Genomic DNA, 20,580 nt, shown 5'->3' with positions numbered 1-20,580 from the left:
ATGACAACCCTTTCATGTGTATCTGTTATTTTTAGAAATTGTTCTGACCTGTAAGATCCAAAATTAGATGCTAATTTCCCCAGTTTTCTCATTTTATAGGTTAGGAAACTGAGGCCCATAGACAAGAATAGCCAACTCAAGTTTTCCTAATATAATGTTTTGAAATAAATGAAAGAGTTAATTTTAATTGTGTCATAGTCTACATGTAACTTTGAAGCCTCAGTCAGAAAAATACAACATATTTGGAAAAGAGAACAGACAAGATTTTTTTTTAAATTATGAGACTCTGGCCCAAAATTAAGATTGCAAGCCACTGAGGGATGGCATAGCATGAATCAGTCCCCAAATAAGACAGGCAATGGAACCAAGGCAAACATCAAAAGATCATTCACAGACTATTGATGGTATAAAGCTACCGTTTCAAACAAACAAAAATTATTTATTTATTTAAATAAAAACATTTATACAGAAGCATTTGTAAAATTGAAAATATTTTTTTACCAAACAAATAAGAAAAACATTGATACAGGAAATAAAAGACAAAGCTTTTTTTTTTTTTAAAGAAAAGATAATTTTCAAAATGTAACAGATATCGGAGACATTTTTAGCCACAGTGAAAGCTAATGTACATGGACAGGGTCCATGTGCAAGAAAGGAAAGTTAAGGAACTGACAGTCCAGCCATCACAGTGTTCTCTAAAACAGAAACAGATCTCAGCAATAAAACAATTGCAGGGTGGGCAAGATGGCTCGGCAGGTAAAGGCATATGCCACCACATTTGATAACTTGAATGTGAGTCACAGACAACCATGATGGAAGGGAAAAAAAACCAACGTGTTCCGGTTGTCCTCTGACATCCACATACATGATCTGGTGCGCGCGCGCGCGCGCGTGCGCACATACACACACATACACACACATAAATAGACATACACCACAAATAAATACACTCACAAAGGAAGTCAGTATCATTGAAATATAAAATATTTAAAAACTTGAATGACTATCAGCATGCTAGTTAAAAAGATTTATGCACAGTTTTATAGAAACACTAAGTGCTAAACTACAGTGATTTCTAAGTGGAAAAGTAGGTGAAACAACCATTGTATGAGAGCAGATTTCTAGCTGACGCTCAAGGCCCTGAGCCTAGAGCAGAGAGAGACGGAACCAAGCTTTCAGTCCACACTGCTTCCTTCCGCCTCTGCTAAAGAAAGCAAGACGCCACTCGAGGTTTCCGAGTGCTTCTGTTTAGTTTGAGAGAGGATGGATTCAAGGACGGACGGGGCTACACAAAACCTTTTTCCAGCCCCGTCTCGAAAAAACAATCACTAAATAAGGATGAATTTCCCTGAACAGTTTGCTTCTAAGGATTTTTATCTTTAGGTTATCAACACTGTTTATAAGAAAGTAGGTTAGGGGGTGGAGAGATGGCTCAGCCATTATAAGAACACTGACTGCTCTTCCAGAGGTCCTGAATTCAATTCCCAGCACCCAACATGGTGATTCACAACCATCTGTAATGGGATCTGATGCCCTCTTTCTGGTGTGTCTGAAGACAATAAATAAATAAATAAATAAATAAACAAACAAACAAACAAACAAATAAATAAAATCAATCTTTGGGGGAGGGGAAAAAAGTAGATTAGAGAAACAGAGGTAGACAGAGAGACAGACAGGCAGAGACAGATAGACAGAGACACAGACAGAAAGACAAAGATACAGAAAGCCAGAGACAGAGTCAGAGTCAGAGACAGAGAAATAGACAGACAGACAGAGAAAGACAGACATAGAGACAAACGCAGAGATACAGGCAGACAGAGACAGAGACAGGCTATTAAGACACACCCTTTTCTTAAAGCGCACCATCAGAGCACCTCATGTATCTTTGGCTTCTCCGCACAAACATTAACAGGGCAATCGCCATTTGGGGAAGGACCCAGGACGCTAGGGAATCTGAAAACCAATCACAGCTTTGCAAGGCTGAGTGTGCTGTTTTCCAGGCACAGCTGCTGAAAGTCCCGCGGCTCGCACCTGGACCTTCCACCCTTGCTTGAAAACGACAAGGCCAGTGCCCTCACGGGCACACCTTTCTGGGCTGGCATTCTTTCCTGGTTCTTCCAGGAAGCCTTACCTTCTTCCTCTCCCCCAGGAAACCACAGAACACAATCAATGGCTTCCTAACACCATTGGTCCACAGTCCGTATGCTTCCTGCTTCCCCACTCTCTCCAGATGCTTTGTCCTCAAGGCAGAAGATCAACACCAAAAACATAAGTGTTTTCCTCCCATTCCCGGTGCCCTTTAATTCTTCTATCCTACCCTTGAAACGTTTTTAGGAGATTTGGAATTCCAACATTGAAATGTCCAAATGACAGTTTACCAAATACTTGGTTCCAGGAAGTGAAGCCAATTTTGAATTTTGAATTTGAAATCGGGTTTTAAAAAGAGCGGTCACACCGTGGCTTCCCACAGCTCCGACCCAGGAGGTAGTGCTCCTTCCTCGGAGGTAGTGCTCCTTCCTCGGTACAGGCTCCTCTGTGGCTTCCCCCCACGATGCTTCAAGGTGGGAAAAATAGAATCACTTTTATGTCTAGCTTCCCTATAATACAAATCAAATGTTCGCTCCTTAAATCTTACCCCCTTTGGCTTGTGAGACCTGGATTTATCAGGATGGTTTGGACAGACAGAACCACGTTCAGGATTCTGCTAAATTTCTTGGTTTACGTTTTTGCTTCATATTCAATTGGCACGTAGCTATCGTTCCCAGGGAAGGAAGGGACAGAGATTTGAGTAGAAATCGGTGCCGAGCCAGGTACATCTCAGAAAGCCTTCCCTTTGTGTGAGAAGAATGATTTTATGTTTTTTTATGTTTTATGTTTTTTGCTCATCCACCTACTGTGCCCTCTCTCTGATGTCAGACGGGACCTGGGTGCAGAAGTTACAGGTTATCTAAATTGAGGCCGAGTAGAGGTACTAGGAGATGTAGAAAGTTTGGCTTTGCCAAGATGTTTATGAAGAGGCAGCCCCGTGCCTCTCTCCCTTACCGTGGGCTCCTGGTTGCCTCTCTTGCCTTCCCTCTCTGCCTTTGCCCAAGGTGGAGTTAGCAGGGCCACCTGTTTTCCCACTAATTCCTCTCCGCCTCATTTGCATGTTATGAGTTCTCTGTCACCAAGGCAACCAGGAATAGAGGCTGCGCTGTCAGGGGCACAATGATTTCTCCATCTGGCCAAGCGGCAGCGGTTCCTGCTTGTGTTCACTCTGGCACCGAGACAAACACCAGAACCACCCCTCCTCCCCCCACGGTCTGTGTCTCGGGACGACATTTACTCTCAGATTTGCCAGTCATTTATTTCTGCCTGTGAAGCCCGACTTGTTTGCTTCGCCTGCTGGATTAGCCTTTCCAGTCAATCTGTTACAGTTCAAAATCCTCATTTAAAAAAAAGAGAGAAAGGCCTATAAACAACGATTCGCACAAACACACCTGTTCCTGGAGCCCTGCCAGCGAGTGTGCGCGCGCGCTCTGTGAGGGAACACAAAGACTGAAAAACCCGGATGGTTGTTTATTTTTCTGGGCATTTCCTATTGACAGACGACAGACAGACATGCTAATTGCACAGTTTTAAGATTGGAATATCAGCTGCAGAAAGTTCCGGTTGGGCGGGGCTACCCTAATAGCTTTGATCTCTTGATAAGTTCACCAATTCAACCATCCTTAAGCCCTGTGTAGGTAACAGAATTTCCATATTTGAGTAAGAATTTCCATATTGAGTATGCTTCGTCCTTGAGCCCCCAAAGACCAACTAGGAGCCTACTCCAATATGATCGGATCAGGGTCTCTTTATTTAAGCTCGAAGTCAGACAGGAAGTTGGGGCAGCCCTGAGTCCAGTTTCAGGCAAGTATTTAAAGGGGCAAGCAAACAAGCAAAGGGGTCTCCAGCCTGGCACACATTTTACTGTGGGGGATGGGGCATTATGGACTATCATTGCCCTTTAACATAACTGGCTGGTGCTGGGAGCCAAACCATAAACTTAAGTTCTGCTTTTCTCCTGGTTGGTGGTTGTTAGGGAGTGAACTGCCAGGGGCAGGCTTGTAACCTAGAGGTGCAGATTTGTTGGGGAGGAACCTGGAACCTGATGCTACATGCTGGCTTGTTAGTTAACTTGAGTCCAACCTTAGGCCAGGTTTTCTAAGCTGGAGTCTGAACCCCAAAGCTCTGGTCTCTCATTCACACCCTTGAATTTTAGACCCAGAATTCCACTGTTCGTCTCTCGACATCTAGATGCAATGCTCTTCGGGCAGTCTACAGTGGATTTGTCCAGTGAAACCAAGCTTCTGTCTTGCTCACAATCTTATCCTATCCTGCCATTCCCGTTGCGGATACCATGATAACCGTCTTCCAATTTTCCATGTAAAAAGGCTTAGTTCATTTTAAAATTTTCTTTCAAGTCCTCGTACCCCCCCACCCCCAAACTGACTTAAACCCTGCTGGTTCTACTTCCAAAATATATTCAGAATCCAGACAGCCAACTAACCTTCCTTAACCTGGGACAAGCATAGCCCTGCTTCCCTGGAATTGTTTCATTCATTCATTCATTCATTCATTCGAATGTATTACAAATCTCTAGTTATAATCCAGAAAGGTAAAGACTGAGCCAGCTCAAAACGCCCTAGTGGATTTCCATCTCTCTCAAAGCCAAAGCCTTTGTTTGGTTTGTGGAAGTCTAATGGGGCTCGCACTCTAATGGAGTCTCCCCACCCCACCCCCGCCTTTGTCTTTATTTTAGTTGCTTCCTACCTAATCCCTGTGACAAAATACTAGACAGAAACAACGTAAAGAGAAAAAACATTTATTTGGGATCCTGGTTTCAGACAGCGCGATCCATGGATGTGTGGCTCTTCCCTCCATCATGGCAGACAACAAGCGGTCCCCAGTGAAGTACTTCCTCTAGATAGGTCCCACCTCCCGGAGTTTCCAGAACCACTGGCAGGGGAAGAAGCCCCCAACGTGCACGGTGCATTTCTGCCACCACAGCCATGCTATGCCTCTCCTTGGGTCTCTAAATTTCCCACCTGTAAGGTCTTTGCACGAGACATCCACGTGCCTGGCTCCTTTGTCTCTCATGGGCTCCTGCTAGGAAAAGAAAAAACAAGAGTGAAAAACGGGAAGGCTGCATATGGAAAGTACTGTATCACTGCCTCTTTTGGTCAGATGGTTCTATCAGTTTTAGAATATTGGTCCCAGACAGACTCCCTGAGATGAACCAGACACAGGATGGTCGAGATCAAAATCTAAAAGGAACAGAATCAAGAGGCAAGCAGTTGTCCCTGATAGATTTTATCTCTAAGGCCAAGAAGAGTCCAGATTATATAACCTCAGACCGTCTTTTCCTTCCCAGATGAGGAACATAGACAAGCCCTGACAAGGTGACCCCTCCAGAGATCTACGTTCATCTGGGAAGATTGTCTTTTACTAGGTTAGATCTGTAGATAATTAGTCAGGAAAAAAAAAAAAGAGTCCCAGAAAGTAGTGATGGAAAAGGTTAGGCTAAGCACTCGGGTGCTGAAAGACTCAGAGGACCTAAAATGCTTTTCCAAAGTCATGTTTAAAGGGCACAACAGAAAGCCCTTTCTAAAGTGGAGGAGGTGTCTGTGAAGTATTGATTGGTTCACAGAATTCTTCTGGCTTGTAAGAAAGTTATTCCATAGTGCAGTCCAAGTCCTTATTCTCTTGGTTCTCATAATTCTTTGAATATTCTGGAATTGAAACTGGCCTAAAGGGCATCGCTTCTATTCAAATATTTATCTTAGCTGAGTGTCCTTAACTGGGATCACTCAAGGCCCTGTTTAATTGTATTTAATAACTGGTTTTTGTAAAAATGAGCCAGTTGAGAAAGGACATCTAAATCCTCAAAGCTGGAAGCTGCTCTTGGATATTAGCAAGGTTTTCTCTCTTGAGTTTGTATGTGAAGGGATAGTTTGTGTGTGCATTCTGTCACACTCGTGGTATGCTGACATGTGCACATGTCACTTGCGTGTCAGATGATCCCGAAGTCCATGTTACAAGCTAAATGATTTACCTCTATATATTGACCTGTAGGATGATGTCATACAGCTGAAGGCAGGTACAAGATAGAACGAGGCCTGTCATTGGACGAGAGGGAAGGATGGGCGGGAGAAAAGTTTGAGGGAAAAGGAAGAGACTGGAACTGGGGGAGACTGGAGATGAAGCCACCGAGAGAACATGGAGGTGGATGTTAAGATTCCACTCTGTACCTTTACAGGTTGTTATGAATGTTCTTAAGGGATAGATGTGTACAGGGCTTTGTATGTTCGGGTGGGCAATTATATCTTATCAATTGGATCAGAGGTTATTGTGTTGTGTGTTTTTGTGGCACATTAAGTTTAAGAGAGTACGTGGTGGCTGGGAGGCTAAGCCGCCACGGAATTGGGATGTCTATTTCTGGCATGGTGGCAACCTGTCTTGGGAACTGGATGGGTAGAGAGATTGTTGCCAGGCTCAGAGAGAAGCCATCGGCAGTGTGATATGGGATGGAGCAGAGCGGGTGAGAGGCTTTGCTGACTGAGATGAAGATATCTACCAGACACCTTGGGGCACTGCAGGGCTGGATCTAATGGGGGTAAAAGACAGCATTTTTTATAATTTTACAGCAACTTGACCTACTTTTTTTTTTTTTTTTTTTTTACCTAGATGAGCTTATCTGAAACCACAGTGTTGTTATAAGAAAGGCATGAGTGTGTACATGCGTGTTATGTCACGGTACAGCCTGTAAACAGTGTAAGGTGAGACAGTTGAGTGCAGAAGCGTGAGTCACCTGATCTTGCCTGTCCTCCCCAGCTATTGGCTGACTGTGACACGGGCTAAGTTATGCTTAACCTCAACCTGTGGGTCACAACCCCTTTGAGAGTTGCAGATCAGATATTTACATTGCAATTCATAACAGTAGCTAAATTAGTTATGAAGTAGGAACGAAATAATTTTATGGTTGGGGGGGGTCACCACAACATGAGGAACTGCTTTAAAGTGTCACAGCGTTGGGGAGGGTGAAAGCCGCTGCTCTCTACTGACCCTGTTGCTCTTGGTCTTCAATGTTTCACTCACTTACCCAGTGCCTTGGGGTTACCCTACTCTCTGTAAACAGCAGAGGGCTTGGGCTCTATAGAGAATGTAAATGCTTTTGGGTAGCATAGAGAATACCGGGCTTCCCTGTGATATTTTTTACATACGTATCACTCACATTGCGTACACTGTATCTCCCTCCTGTCTCCACGCATCTCCTTTCTCTCCACCGTGTTGCTGGATTTTACAATCCAGATATTTTAATGATAAACCATATATACGCTTCATTGGGTGGATCTAGGGCCAAACTAACTTGCTCCCCAGCTACGAGGACCCTTCCTACTTAATGTTGTTCCTGGCCATGTGGTTCTGATCCATGATGACTTCCTCCATTGTCTTCCTCTCTCCCCCTGCCCCTTTCCCTTCTCCCTCTCCTCTCCCTCCCTCCCCCCTCTTTCTTTCTCTCTCTCTCTGCCCCCCTCTCAAGCCTTCAGTCCCTCCATGGATCAATCATGGCTCTAGGCTTTTATCGACCAGTTAAATTGGGGAGAAAGTTCACATGGCATCACCTGAGTTCACGATGACCCTCTCTTGAGGAGGGAGCAGGAGTATATCTTGAGGATCCAGTATTAGCATTAAAATGAAAGCAGCATCAGGCCAACCCACTAGACCCGACTCCCTTCTGCTTTAATGTCAGATGTTTAAATCTAGATTATAAAAGTAAATGTAATATTTTGTCTGTCTTCCCCCATCACCCTCTGAACATGAGAGTTCTCCTTTCTCACCCCTGAAACTTTATCTTTCACCCTTATCGTGTCTGTGGGGTTTTTTCATATTTTAAAATAAATTTTAAGTTAGCATGCAAAATACTGGGTTTTGAGATGGCATGTTCACAATCATTCTACTTTTTTCTCATTCCTATATAATCATATTTAAATCAGAATCCACATGAGTTGTTTGTGTGGTAGCTGTCTTTATGAGTCTGGCTTATTTCACTCTTAGTTTTCGCAGGCAGAGTTTATTTTTATTTTGTTTGTTTTTTTAATTTAGTTTTTTCTTCAAGACAGGGTCTTGGGTAGCCCAAGGTGGCCACAAACTTGCCCTGTGACAAGGATAACCTTGAACTTCTGACCCTCCTTGTCTCTGCTTCTTCACTGCTGCGATTACAGATGTGCTAACGTACCTGGTTATTCGGGTTAAGGATCAAACTTTCACGACATGCAGCCATTCCACCATTCAACCCATGTTCCCAGCCCTTGTGTGTTTGCTACATATCCTGCAACTTTGCTGAAAGAGTTTGTCAGACCTGAAGAGTTTTCAGACAGATTCTTCAGGAGTGCATAAGACTCCTTTGGCTTCTCTATTTGCATGTATTCATTGTTTTCTTTTGCCTTACAATATCACACAACTTCCAGTACCATATTGAATAAGAATGGAGAGAGGAGGGCACCCTTGGCCTTTTTCCCAGTTTCCTGGTAAACAAATATTTCCACAGTCAGTATAATGTTGGCTGTAGATTAGTCTTATAGGCCTTTGTTGCCTTGAGGTGTGTTTCCTCCTCCTCCTCCTCCTCCTCTTCCTCCTCCTCTCCTCCTCCTCTCTTCCTCCTCCTCCTCCTCTCCTCTTCTTCTTCCTCTTCCTCCTCTTCCTCCTCCTCTCCTCTTCTTCCTCCTCCTCTTCCTCCTCCTCTCTTCTTCCTCCTTCTCTTCCTCTTCTTCCTCCTCCTCCTCCTCGTCTTCTTCTTCTTCTTCTTCTTCTTCTTCTTCTTCTTATTATTATTATTCATTTAAGAGGCTTTTACCATAAGACCTTGGTGAACTTCATCAATGACTCCTTTCTTCCACAACAACATGGTTCCAATGCCTTGTGTGGAAATTCACCAGGAACCATAGTCTGTGGTTCTGAGAACAGCTTCTTTTGTTGGCCAGAATCCTGTGACTGCCTTGGCTCCGAGAAAACTGAAGCCCAGCAAGAAAGTCTTTGAAGTCACTACAGGCTGTGTTCTTCAGGTTTCTGAGGATTTAGTGAGTGCCTTTGCCCAGAAAATGAACTTAACTTTATTAGGTGTGCGTTTCTTTTGTGTACAAAAGCAGGCTTGCCCAATCATGAAAGATGACGTGGCCACAACTTCCAAACAGTACAGGTGCACTTCACCTTGAAGGATGACTGGATATGTTCTCAGATCTGCAAGTATTCTATGAAGGATTTCTTTCCCACCTGTGCTCATCAGGGACACTGTTCTATATTTTTGTCATTACTGTTGGGTCCATGTCTGGTACTGGTTTCAGGCAAAGGAATCTTTTCTGAGAGAAGGAGGCATATCTCTGGAACATGTCAGTGAGGAGTAATATCCACATACGCACATACGTCGGTCATATCCACAGGAGAGTTTACAGAGGATGCTGTTTGTATCTATTTCCAAGCTTCTGTTATCATCTGAGGAAAACTAATGTATAACCAGAACCAGTTATCAAGCCTTTCAGTGTTCCTGCACAGTCCTAGGTGATGCTCGGAAAGAGAACCCCATTGTGAAGTCACAAGGACTCTTCAGGGTTCACCAGATGAAGGCTCAGAACTTCCAAAGGCTAGAGGATGCATGCAAATATGGACACCCTGGATTCTGTAGAAGATGAAGTCTTGCTGTTCTCGGGCTTCCACTTACTAGACCAGGGGCACTGGCCAGGAATGCACCCTGTGGAATATCCTCTGGACCAGGTCACTTGATGGACACAGTCTGTAGCTTCAATGACTAGGAATTAAACAAAGGATCACTTTGTACCAGGTTAAGGGGGTAGCTTAAGGTGATTACCCAAATGCTAAGGTCATAGCACATCGCTGAAGTATAACCGTGCGTATTTCTCTGGGTCTTCCCTCCTTGGTCTCAAAGGAACCCTAACCACCAACCACCCCTCTCGATGCCCAACTGTACTTCTTTATGGAATGTATGGCTTGCCACGCAGCCTGTCCTCTGGGTTCTATTCAGAGACCTCTCAACATTCTCTACTTTGGATCAAGCTACTGAGGCAGAATTTTTCTTTTCCTACAAGGCACTGTTTATGTGGTTCAAGTGTCAATTAAGACTCCGTGGCCTTTCACTATGGTCCAAATGTTCGTCTGCCCATCACATGATCCAAAGGCGTTCTTAAGTTAAAGGGTCCTCTCTGTCTCTATATTGATGATGCTCTCTGCTGCATAACCACATCTTGCTCTACTGATCTTACTAAGATTTTTATTGTAAACCTCGTATAATTTTTTAAATGCCTTATTTAAGTCATGTCTTTCTAGAAACAACTCTACAAGGAACATCTGGGGAACATATGGAGAAGCAAATACTGCTGTAATCAAAATTACCTCTGGACTCTGATTTCAACCATTTGGCTTGGCTTGAGAACCTAGCTCCCTCTTTATTCTGGCCCAGGGCTTTGTGCACCAGCCCTCAAGGCCCCATACAAATCCAGCTGATGATCAGAGTTGGATTTTGAGGGTCCAGCCCTAGAAACATTTCAGTCAGAAAGGGAGCTCACACACACCAATGAGATTTGACTACATCTGACTATTTGACCATATTTGGTTGATATTCCACAAAGCTTTAATAGTGCTTCTGAAATATTGTAGCCTTAAAAATCATTAAAAGGTGTTTCTTTAGAGGAGACATCTTTGGAGGTCCTCACCCTCCCTAAGCTGGTCTAGCCTTAGCTAACACTTCTTATGAAAATTCATCTAAATTGAGTGATAGAGCTTGGTTTAAACTGGAAATCCAGCCTGTGGCTAGAGTCAAGCCTCAGGCTCTACAGAATCTTCAGACTTTGATTCCAATAAATGATCGAAGGAATCAAAGAAAATGTAAGTGATACAGAGGTCTGAGAAGCACCAATGACCTAAAATTTCAGTCATACTTTAAGGTGAAGTGCATACTGTTTGGAAGTCGTGGCCACGTCATCTTTCATGATTGGGCAAGCCTGCTTTTGTACATAAAAGAAACGCACACCTAATAAAGTTAAGTTCATTTTCTGGGCAAGGGCACTCACTGGATCCTCAGAAACCTGAAGAACACAGCCTGTAGTGACTTCAAAGACTTTCTTGCTGGGCTTCAGTTTTCTGGGAGCCAAGGCAGTCACAGGATTCTGGCCAACAAAAGAAGCTGTTCTCAGAACCACAGACTATGGTTCCTGGTGAATTTCCACACAAACCATCGGAATCATGTTTTCATTTTAATTAGGAAAGCAATTCATGACCTCGAGGAAATAAAACATGTGAAAGTACAGAGACGACAGAGTATAGAGACGACAAAAGCAGCTCAGGGCCCCGTCGGCTAGCGAGAACCGCTCTCAGCGCCGTATCATTTTATTCCAGCACTTTCTGTGGTCTGAACTGAAACACGGGGTTCTGCCTTTTGACAGCTCAGAAACCCATCTGTCTTATATCGACGATTTGTTAAAACATTAATCTGAGGTGTTTTTCTCTTACTCAAAGGCAGGCGTATGAAATGATGACACATCTTGAGAGCATCAATTGCAGATTAGATGGATACAGAATAAACCAGACCACAGGTGTTTGCAGAGCTCGGATCGTATTTGAGAGGATCTACCGTGGCTCTCTTGTTACTACTTTGTATTCAAAGAAAAATGACGGGGCTGGGGATTTAGCTCAGTGGTAGAGCGCTTACCTAGGAAGCGCAAGGCCCTGGGTTCGGTCCCCAGCCCCTAAAAAAAGAACCAAAAAAAAAAAAAAAAAAAGAAAAATGACTTAGCCACCAAGAATAATCAAACTCTTCATTCCATTGTCTCTGCTGACATCATTTAGCACTCAAAACTTCTCACAACCTTTCTCTATCCTGTGCCTCTAAACCTGGCCCTCAGGCCCTCCCCAGATCTGCTTTTTTTCCCCCACACTGGGTAAACTTCCCAAATTACCTTTTCTTAGGCACTATCATTTATCCTAACATTTTTAGTTTTGGGGGTAAAATTGAAAAATGCCACCTTTGCAGATGCAGCGTCTCAATGAGCATTCCACTTTGACCGTTTCCGGTCTGATTCAGGCCTTGCACTGTTTCCCAAGTGCTTTCTGAGAGAACCATCTTTGATACAATATAGGAAATGGGCCTCCAAGGGCTCACAAACACTAGCAAGGAGCTCTCAATCACGTGAGGGTCAAATACCCAAGGTTGGTGTCTTCTAGGGGGAGGTCTTGGAGAAGTCAGAAGAACCATCAGGGAGAAAGAGGCAAAGCGGGAGCTGGAGTTATGGCTCAGTGCGACAATAGTTTAAAAAACAAAACAAAACAAAACAGAAGAAAAAAAACAAGACAAAGCAGAAAAAAGAAACCAAGAAAAAACAAACAAACAAACAACAACAACAACAAAAAAGAACAGCCAAATGTACTCCTTTCTGTTTTGAACCCTAAACAGAGCTGTTAGAATCTCCTGTAAAGCCTCCGTTACCACACAAGGACTTCATTCTTTCACAGTGGAAGTTACAAGAGTTCCCAACTAATTACTACAAACCTAAATGTTAATTTAGTAGAAAACAGGAATCTTATCCCCTGTACTTGTTCCTCAAATTACAGTAATCAGAGTCCCCTGGGGCACATCCCTTCCCATCTCTCCCTCCCCTCTGTCTTCTATAGAAATGTCACTTGGGAGGGGGACAATGGCCAGATGTGAGGCGGGGTTGGGGGGTGGGGAGGGGATGGATGCTTAATGCAGACAAACACCAGCCACATCACAAGCCCAACTTAACCCCAAACAGCAACAAAAAGGGAGCCAGCAGGTGGGAGAGGCACCCCCAGCACAGTAATAATAAACCTCCCTTAATTTCTACTAGGATTCTCCCTGTCTACCCCTCTGAGCACCAGGAGGCTCAGCCCTGCATGACACCCTTTCTAAGGACATGAGTGGTAAGAATGGAGCTCCTAGGAAGAAATCCCAAGTCTAGGTTTATGTAAAGCATGCTTCCCCAGCACACCCAATGATGTTCCTCAGGCATCTGAGTAAGAAAACACCTTTTCTGTGTTGTGAATGTTGTAGTAGTTACTCAAATTTAATAGAATTGAATTTTGCATGGGGGCTGAATACTTCTTAAATGAATAATTATTACCCCCTCAAAAGGACGGATCAGACCTCTCAGTCCTAACTGGCACCTGAGAAGGCTAAGAGAAACGCTTGAAAGACAGAGCTGCAGTCGCAGTGAACTGAGAGAAAGAGTCTATAGGTGCAGTTGCTGCCTGATCTGGATCCACAGACGTGGCTACCAAACGTTGGACAAGCTAAGAACTCTCAAATGAGGCTCCACTCACCTACGATTATCAGCCGAACCCCTTAGAGAAGAGATCAGAACCTTATGAAGGTTGGGACATGAAGCACCATGCAAACTTTGACTGAATAGAACCCAAAGCTTACAGGCAGGGGATGGTGCATGCCTTTAATCCCAGCACTCTGAGGGCAGAGGCAGGCAGATCTCTGAGTTCCAGGCAGCCTGGTCTACAGAGTAAGTTCCGGGACAGCTAGGGTTACACCGAGACACCTTGTTTCGACAGCTTCCCCCCAAAAAACTTCCCATAAAGTTTAAACTATGAGGTAAAACCATAATAAACACCAAGAAGACCAAGAAGCCACACTTCATCCCACCTCTGCTCCCATACATTGTTTTTGCTGGGGGATATGCACGCCTCTCTCCATTGTCTCACTGTAGAGCTTAGGTGGGTTCTTATATGTGACTAATGCTGTGCCTGCTCATTCCTCCCAACCCCCCCCCCCGCCCAGTGCTTATATCACTCCTGTGTTGCCTCTGTGGATGATGAGACCCTTTCCTTGTTACATGGTCCCCTCCCTCCCTCTGATCTTGCAAATGGATATAGAATATACATTGACTGCATATGCTAGATACTCCTTTCTCCAAAGCATCAGGAAGCTTGGGGCGGGGGGGGGGCATCTGAACCCCAGAAGCTGAAAACATAGATCTCTTCAAAAGAGGTAGCTGTCCTCCTCTCCCTCACCCCCTCCCCCATCCTGCAGCTGCCACTCAGACTAACCACTAACCTTAGGTGCACCCAAAGATGTCAGCATCTGCCCTACAGGCTAATCAGACTCCCGGGACCCACCCCTGTAACCAGAGCCTTGATGTTTTTACCAGATTCCCTTCACTCCTCAAAAGCACTTCTGGTGGTTACATTTGTAACAGCATCGCTTCTGGATTATGATGCAATGTCTTTTGTCTAAGCTCCGCCCCACAGTTACCTGGCAACAGCCAAGAATGCTCCGCCCCATAGTTACCTGGCAACAGCCAGGAATGCCTGACACAATAAAAGGGGCTGCTTGCCCCCTCCTCATTCTTTTGCACTCTTGTTCTCTTGCTCTTATCCTCTTCCCACTTTGCCCCTTCTCTCCCCATCCCACAACCCCCACTCTTGGCCTGCCTCTATTTCTCTACTTCTCTACTCTCTCTCTCTCTGCCTTTTTCTGCCCCTATTACCATCTTAACCCCCTTCCTCATGCCCTGAATAAACTCTAGATTATACTATACCGTCTTGTGGCTGGTCTCTTAGGAGAAGGGATGTCTCAGCATGGGCCTGTAGAGGTACCTTTCACATACCTCACTACATTTCCATAGAACACCTCCCCCTTTATCTTTTTATGAACACATCACAATGACAAGACTGAAAAGTGTCCCACAGCATCCCACAGAGAACATGATGCCAGGAACTATAGGCCAGAACCTCGGCCACAGAGATGTCAAAAAGGATTCTCTGCTCTACTTCATCATGGGCAAGGCAGGGGCATTCAAATTGTGGCAGCTTCCGACTTGGTCAGAATGGAGCTGGAATAAAGAGGACACAGGGGAAAAATGCTGGGGTCAGCTGTGCTTTCTCGTTTGTGCCTCTTCTGATAACAGGGGCTTTAGATGCCTGGAAGGTATGTGTGTTCTACTAGCCTGGTTTTGTTTAGAAAGAAATGAAGGTAGGTAGGTGGGTAGGTAGATAGATAGATAGATAGATAGATAGATAGATAGATAGATAGATAGATAGGTAGGTAGATAGAGTCTTAGGGTTTTACTGCTGTGAACAGACACCATGACCAAGGCAACTCTTATAAGGACAACATTTAATTGGGGTTGCCTTACAAGTTCAGAGATTCAGTCCATTATCATCAAGGTGGGAGCATGGCAGCATCCAGACAGAGCTGAGAGTTCTACATCTTCATCTGAAGGCTGCTGGCAGAATACAGGCTTCCAGGCAGCTAGGATGAGGGTCTTAAAGCCCTCACTCACAGTGATACACCTACTCCAACAACAGTGGGGATCTGAGACAACTATTTTCCCTCTAAACTGCTCTGTGCTTCTCCCACAGAGTGGGGATAGAAAATGTCCAGTAGTCAGGGCGGCACATACCTGTAACTCCAGCCACTCAAGAGTCTGAGGCAGGAGGATGGAGCTTTCAAAGTCAGCTTGCACTATATAATCAATTCCGAATTAGCCTGTGTAACTGAATGAAATAGCTCTCAAAAAGAGAATTTCCGAAGGAGGTTGGGGAACTAGGAAATTCAGATCAGTGGTAAAGATGATCTTTGAGCATGTGTGGTCCTTGGGTGGGGGCGGGGGCATCAAGATTCCTCCCTGTTCTATGACTGTCTTCTCTGTCATGGTCTCTGTTTGAGAATGACCACAATAAACAAATTGGTAATTGAGTGACTCTTCCTGGAGACACCAGGAGTCAGCTCTGGGTTAGATCTTCTATCATCTTATAACAAGAATAAACTCCCATGGCCAAAAGTGAAGAATTATTTTAATAGCAATCAGTTTTGAGGCCAGGCAAGATTTTCAAAACCCCCCAGTAATAATGAAGGAACAGGCATCCCAAAAGCTTTACCTTTGAATCAGGAAAAGGCAGCGTCAGGGCCCACGCTGGACTGACTCAACTGTCTACATAAGCCAGGGTTCTAGAACCTTGGTGGCTAGAAAGAACAATCAATAACACTGGTTGTAGCGAACATGTTCTAGACATCCCTACCATTGGTGCCATCAGGATCTAGTCTCCTTCCTTTGCAAGGTCCCCTGTACCTTGTGTGCATCCTGAGGAGCCTATAGCAAGGTCAGCTGACTGCTAAGCCCTCTGTTCTGCCATTAAAGTGTAAGTCAGTTTCCTACTATCCTCTGGCTGGGTCCACTGGAGTTCCCCCAGACTCGAGTCAGTGTGTTTCTTATTGGGCTTTCTGGTGCGTAGTATGACTCTTCTGTAACTCTTGAAGAATCAGAGTTCCTTTCCTGCTAGGCTGGATTATGTGAGTCCCACAACCAGAACCACCCAGTGAATTACTGTGAATCTTAGGAGAAATCAATTGTCAGAGCCAGCCAGCATAGTGCCCCCTGTAGGATGCCTCGCACCCTGCATGTGGCTTTCTGTTAGCGACTTGAGCAGGGTCCTATGTCTGAGCCAGTTACTAATTGTTAATTTTTACAGGTGAGTGATAAACCATCGGACTCCTCTTTATATAGAACTAATTACTTCTTACCAACAAAGCTACAGAGGACACATTAACACTGTCGCCTGAAATGACCCCGCAGTTTATCCTTCCTCACAAGCAGAATTACACACAAAGAAATAAACGTTATTTTCCTCATATTGTATTCGAGATAATAATCGAGCAACTGTTTTCGAGTGTCAGGAGGCATGCAGAGGTGTGTCCACGTAAGACCTATCCCGTCGCAGGATTGATGTGGGATTGATCTAGGTCAGGGTCCCGACTCAAATATTCCCTGGGCCTTAGGAGGAGCATGAGAGAACACAGTGTTCAAACCCAACAATAAGGAGGGTTTAGGACTATAGTAATCTGGAGTGTAGGTGTTTTTAAAGTGTAGTTTCAACTGCTTCTAAGCTCTTATCAATTATTGTCATCTTGGGAGGTGATTGCCATGTCCTTGGACTAAAATCCAGATATGAGGACCCTTTGGTCTACATGTTTGTGTGACCTCAGTCCCCAACATATTGGTTACATTTCTCATCTCTGTGACAGCATACCTGACAGAAGCAGCTTTAAGGATGATTTCTTTGGGCTCCCAGTTTGGGGTTGCACAGTCCATCCTTAGGCAAAGGATGGTCATGGGAAGATGCGTAGGGGCCAGAGCCTAAACTGAGACTCCTTACGTCTTCGCACTGTGATGGAACAGGAAGCAGAGAGGTTGTCTGGTGGGCTGTATTCCTCAAGGTCTGCCTCCAGTGACCGACTTCCAGTTAGGCTCACTCCTCCTTCAAAGAGACGACTAGGCCTCACCTTAAAGTGACCCAGAACCTCAGATGCTCATCTGACCCTTCAAGAAGCATTGTGTGTGGGGCTGGGGATTTAGCTCAGTGGTAGAGCGCTTACCTAGGAAGCGCAAGGTCCTGGGTTCAGTCCCCAGCTCCGGAAAAAAAAAAAAAGAACCAAAAAAAAAAAAAAAAAAAAAAAAAAAGAAGCATTGTGTGTGGGAATAGGAGAGGAAGGTATGGGTACCCCATCTGTTCCATTTTCTGGGACTGAGAGATCTGAGAGCAAGACAAGGTCTCCTGTCCCAGAACCATGTTGAGAGCCTCATCAACGCTGTCTCATAGTTTAGGAACTCTTCCTCTTTCTTATCTATTGTCATCATCATCATCATCACCACCACCACCACCACCATCATCACTATCATCACCATCATCACCATCATCCCCTTGCTCCTTTCCCCAATCTTCACTCCCTTATGTGTCTCTGCCTCATTGCCAGCCCTTCCCTCGCATTTGAAAATGCCTCCCCCACTTCATCTGGACCACTTCTATCAGTTCAACCAGACTCAGCTCAACGCTGACCTCCTCCAGGCAGCCTTCCTTCTATGCTTTCTTCTCTGGCTTAGATTTTAGAGGCTCTTACCCTGTGCTCTCATAATAAATGGATCCATGAATCTCTGTGAAAAGAATCCATGGACCCTAATATTGGGTCCTCTGTAAAACCTCTAGATGCAGGGCAACATGCGTTATCAATCTCGCCTGGGATTTAGTGAGTGGCTAAGTGGGAGGAGGGCGGGGTTGGGGGACAACACAGGGCAGAGGTTTACAACAATTGGGGAAGTGACTGGGATGAGAGCAAAGTTGAGAGCCATGTGGCCCTGGAACAAAGCTATCAACTTCCACTGGAAAAAAAAAAGTCACCAGCTTCCATGGGAAACAGGGTCACCAGCTTTCATGTGACCTCCCCTGGGTCACCTTAGGCTGATGCCTCTGTGACAGCACTGGGCGCTCACCAGCAGACAGGCTGGGGTGGATCTGACTCGATGTTTGCCTTGGATGCTTGCCTTGGTGACCTTGCTCACTAGCAGGCACAGAGGGGCGGGTCTCGGGCCTCTAACGTGCAGATCACTGTGTGTGATTTCCTGTCAGTTCCTCTGACAAATGATAATTCTTCATTAAGGGATAAAAATTAAGTAGTGTGCTACCAGATCAGGCCGGCTAACCATGTCTCTTTAACTTTCTTAACCTTCCCATGGAAATGGATCAGCCCTTGATATTATAATTGTAAAGCAAAGGTCGGCCTTAAATCAATGCTCATGGGCTGGAGAGATGGCTCAGTGGTTAAGAAAACTGGCTGCTTTTCCGGAAGTCCTGAGTTCAATTCCCCAACACCCACATGGTGGGTCATGACCATGGGTGTAAGGGGATCCGATGCCCTCTTCTGGTGTCTGAAGACAGCACAGTGTACTTACATACATAAAATAAATGAGTAAAGTCTTTTTAAAAACAGATTGCTTTCAACCTATATTTAAAAAAAAAAAAAAAAAAAAAAAAACCTATGCTTGGGTTTTTATCTAAGCCGCTGCTCTGCAGCTTCTCCCACAAAAACTGTCCAAGCAATAAGAGCAGAAGAACTGGCTGCCCCTGTGTCTCCCACTGCATCACAGGGCATTGTCCGCTCCATTCATGATGCTGCGGGGTCACATTGGCGGCACCGATGGAAATTACAGTTTTATTTTTTTTGAGACCCGCCATTTCCATAGTAACGGCCAAGATCTCAGCAACCCTAACCCAGCACACACTGGAGTGGAACTCCTTCCCTTCTCGGATGACAGCTGAGAGGTTTTTGATGTATGGGTTTGTCTTCTCCAATCGGATGCGAATATTTAATGCAAAGTTTGAATCCAGGATGCAAATTAGTGTCTGAACAGTCTAGGTATTTGAGGACTCCAAATAGAGCCCAGCGGACACTGTAAACAGGCCTGACTTTTTTTTTTTTTTTTTTTTTTTTTTTTTTTTTTTTTTTTTTTTTTAGTCCTGCTTCTGTTGGCTACTCAAGAAAAGTTGTTTCTGTAGCCCAGGCTGGCCTCAAAACTCTCTATATAGCTCCTCCAGAGCGCATGCTCCAGAAGGTCTAGCTATACGAAAGAGAACTTGTACCTGCTTGGCCTGTGTGAGTTCATAGCTGAAGAGGAATTTTTACTGTCCACCGTTGACCTAACAAAAAGGTCTCTGCTTCCAGAACCTTTGTTTACTAGGATGTCTCTCCAGCCCGTTATGAACCCGGCTGGCATCTGGTTTGCTGAACTCACACATTGGGTACCTCAGGACAGAATCGTTTTCAAGCTTAATGGGAAAATTTAAAGACCGTTCACAGTCCACATTCAACTGGACTAAATATTTTAACGGTATTTCTTAATACTCCAAGGACTTAGACCAAAACGTGACTTAAAAGAAGTCCCTATGCCCTAAAACCTAAAATGAAAAAGAAAGGGTAAAGGGAGAATGAGGCATCTGCCCTTGGTTATTTCTCACCACGTCCGGAGAGTTCGGCATCGCTACACTTCAGAGATGTATCCTAATCTAGATCCATGAGCCACAAGGGTAAAACCCTGCCCAAGCGCCCCCTGCAGGAGAGACATGTGAACAACTCCTGCTGGAGCCGGAAGGTCAGGAGGGAGGGAGGCAGTTAGGTGACAAGGGTTCAAAAGTAAAAACAAACTGTTACCCACAATCCCTTCTGCCAGGTAAGTTCTTACGTTCCATGGCCTAAGCTTTTATAGGAAATGTGGGTTTTCATTAGGGGAAAAGTTGGATTCTTCCATGCCTGGGGTGTATGTTGATATGTTACATTGTATACGACTACTCTGTTGAACTTGCTTGAGTTTCTACTGCTGGGGTTTTGTTCTAAGGTTGAAATTGCTCTCCCACAAAGCTGTTGCGGGTTTGCCTGTGGTAGCATCCTGGAGGCACCGCCACTGTGCCTGCCGTGCCTGGTGCTTTGGCCACGAGGCACATCCGAGACTCCAGTGCAGCCTATGCATACAGATTTGCTCACTGAGGAGGAATGAGATGCTCACCCTCCCAGCCCTCAGGTGTGGCCATTTTCTGACAAAAGGGTATGTCAGCAGTTGGCATTTGATTGTTTAGAATATCAAGGGGAGAATTCAATCATGTTAGGCATTGAGACTGTACCTGGGAAAATCACTTGCGGTGTAAGTGTCCCCAGCACCCATGTCAGAAGAAAGATGTGGCAACCAATGTCTG

General features: G+C 44.7%; 1 long non-coding RNA gene across 7 annotated transcripts; it reads right to left on the bottom strand.

Moving 5' to 3' along the window:
* Positions 1-4,830: 4,830 nt before the first annotated feature.
* Positions 4,831-20,137, bottom strand: LOC102548329 (uncharacterized). 7 transcript variants are annotated; one of them, XR_010061072.1, is made up of 4 exons: positions 19,849-20,043; positions 15,940-17,316; positions 8,261-9,826; positions 4,831-5,127 (listed from the first exon to the last, which is right to left on the bottom strand). It is a non-coding gene; the product is annotated as an uncharacterized LOC102548329 (long non-coding RNA). The 7 variants fall into 7 exon arrangements; XR_010061069.1 differs by lacking the exon at positions 4,831-5,127 and having other exon boundaries at positions 8,034-9,826; positions 15,940-17,223; positions 19,849-20,133; XR_010061067.1 differs by lacking the exon at positions 4,831-5,127 and having other exon boundaries at positions 8,034-9,826; positions 19,849-20,126.
* Between the last annotated feature and the right edge of the window lie 443 nt (positions 20,138-20,580).

This window comes from Rattus norvegicus, chromosome 20 (assembly GCF_036323735.1).
Source record: "Rattus norvegicus strain BN/NHsdMcwi chromosome 20, GRCr8, whole genome shotgun sequence".
In the NCBI taxonomy this organism is placed as follows: domain Eukaryota; kingdom Metazoa; phylum Chordata; class Mammalia; order Rodentia; family Muridae; genus Rattus; species Rattus norvegicus.
The sequence above is the reverse complement of the archived record's forward strand: the minus strand, read 5'-3'. Positions and strand labels throughout refer to the sequence as shown.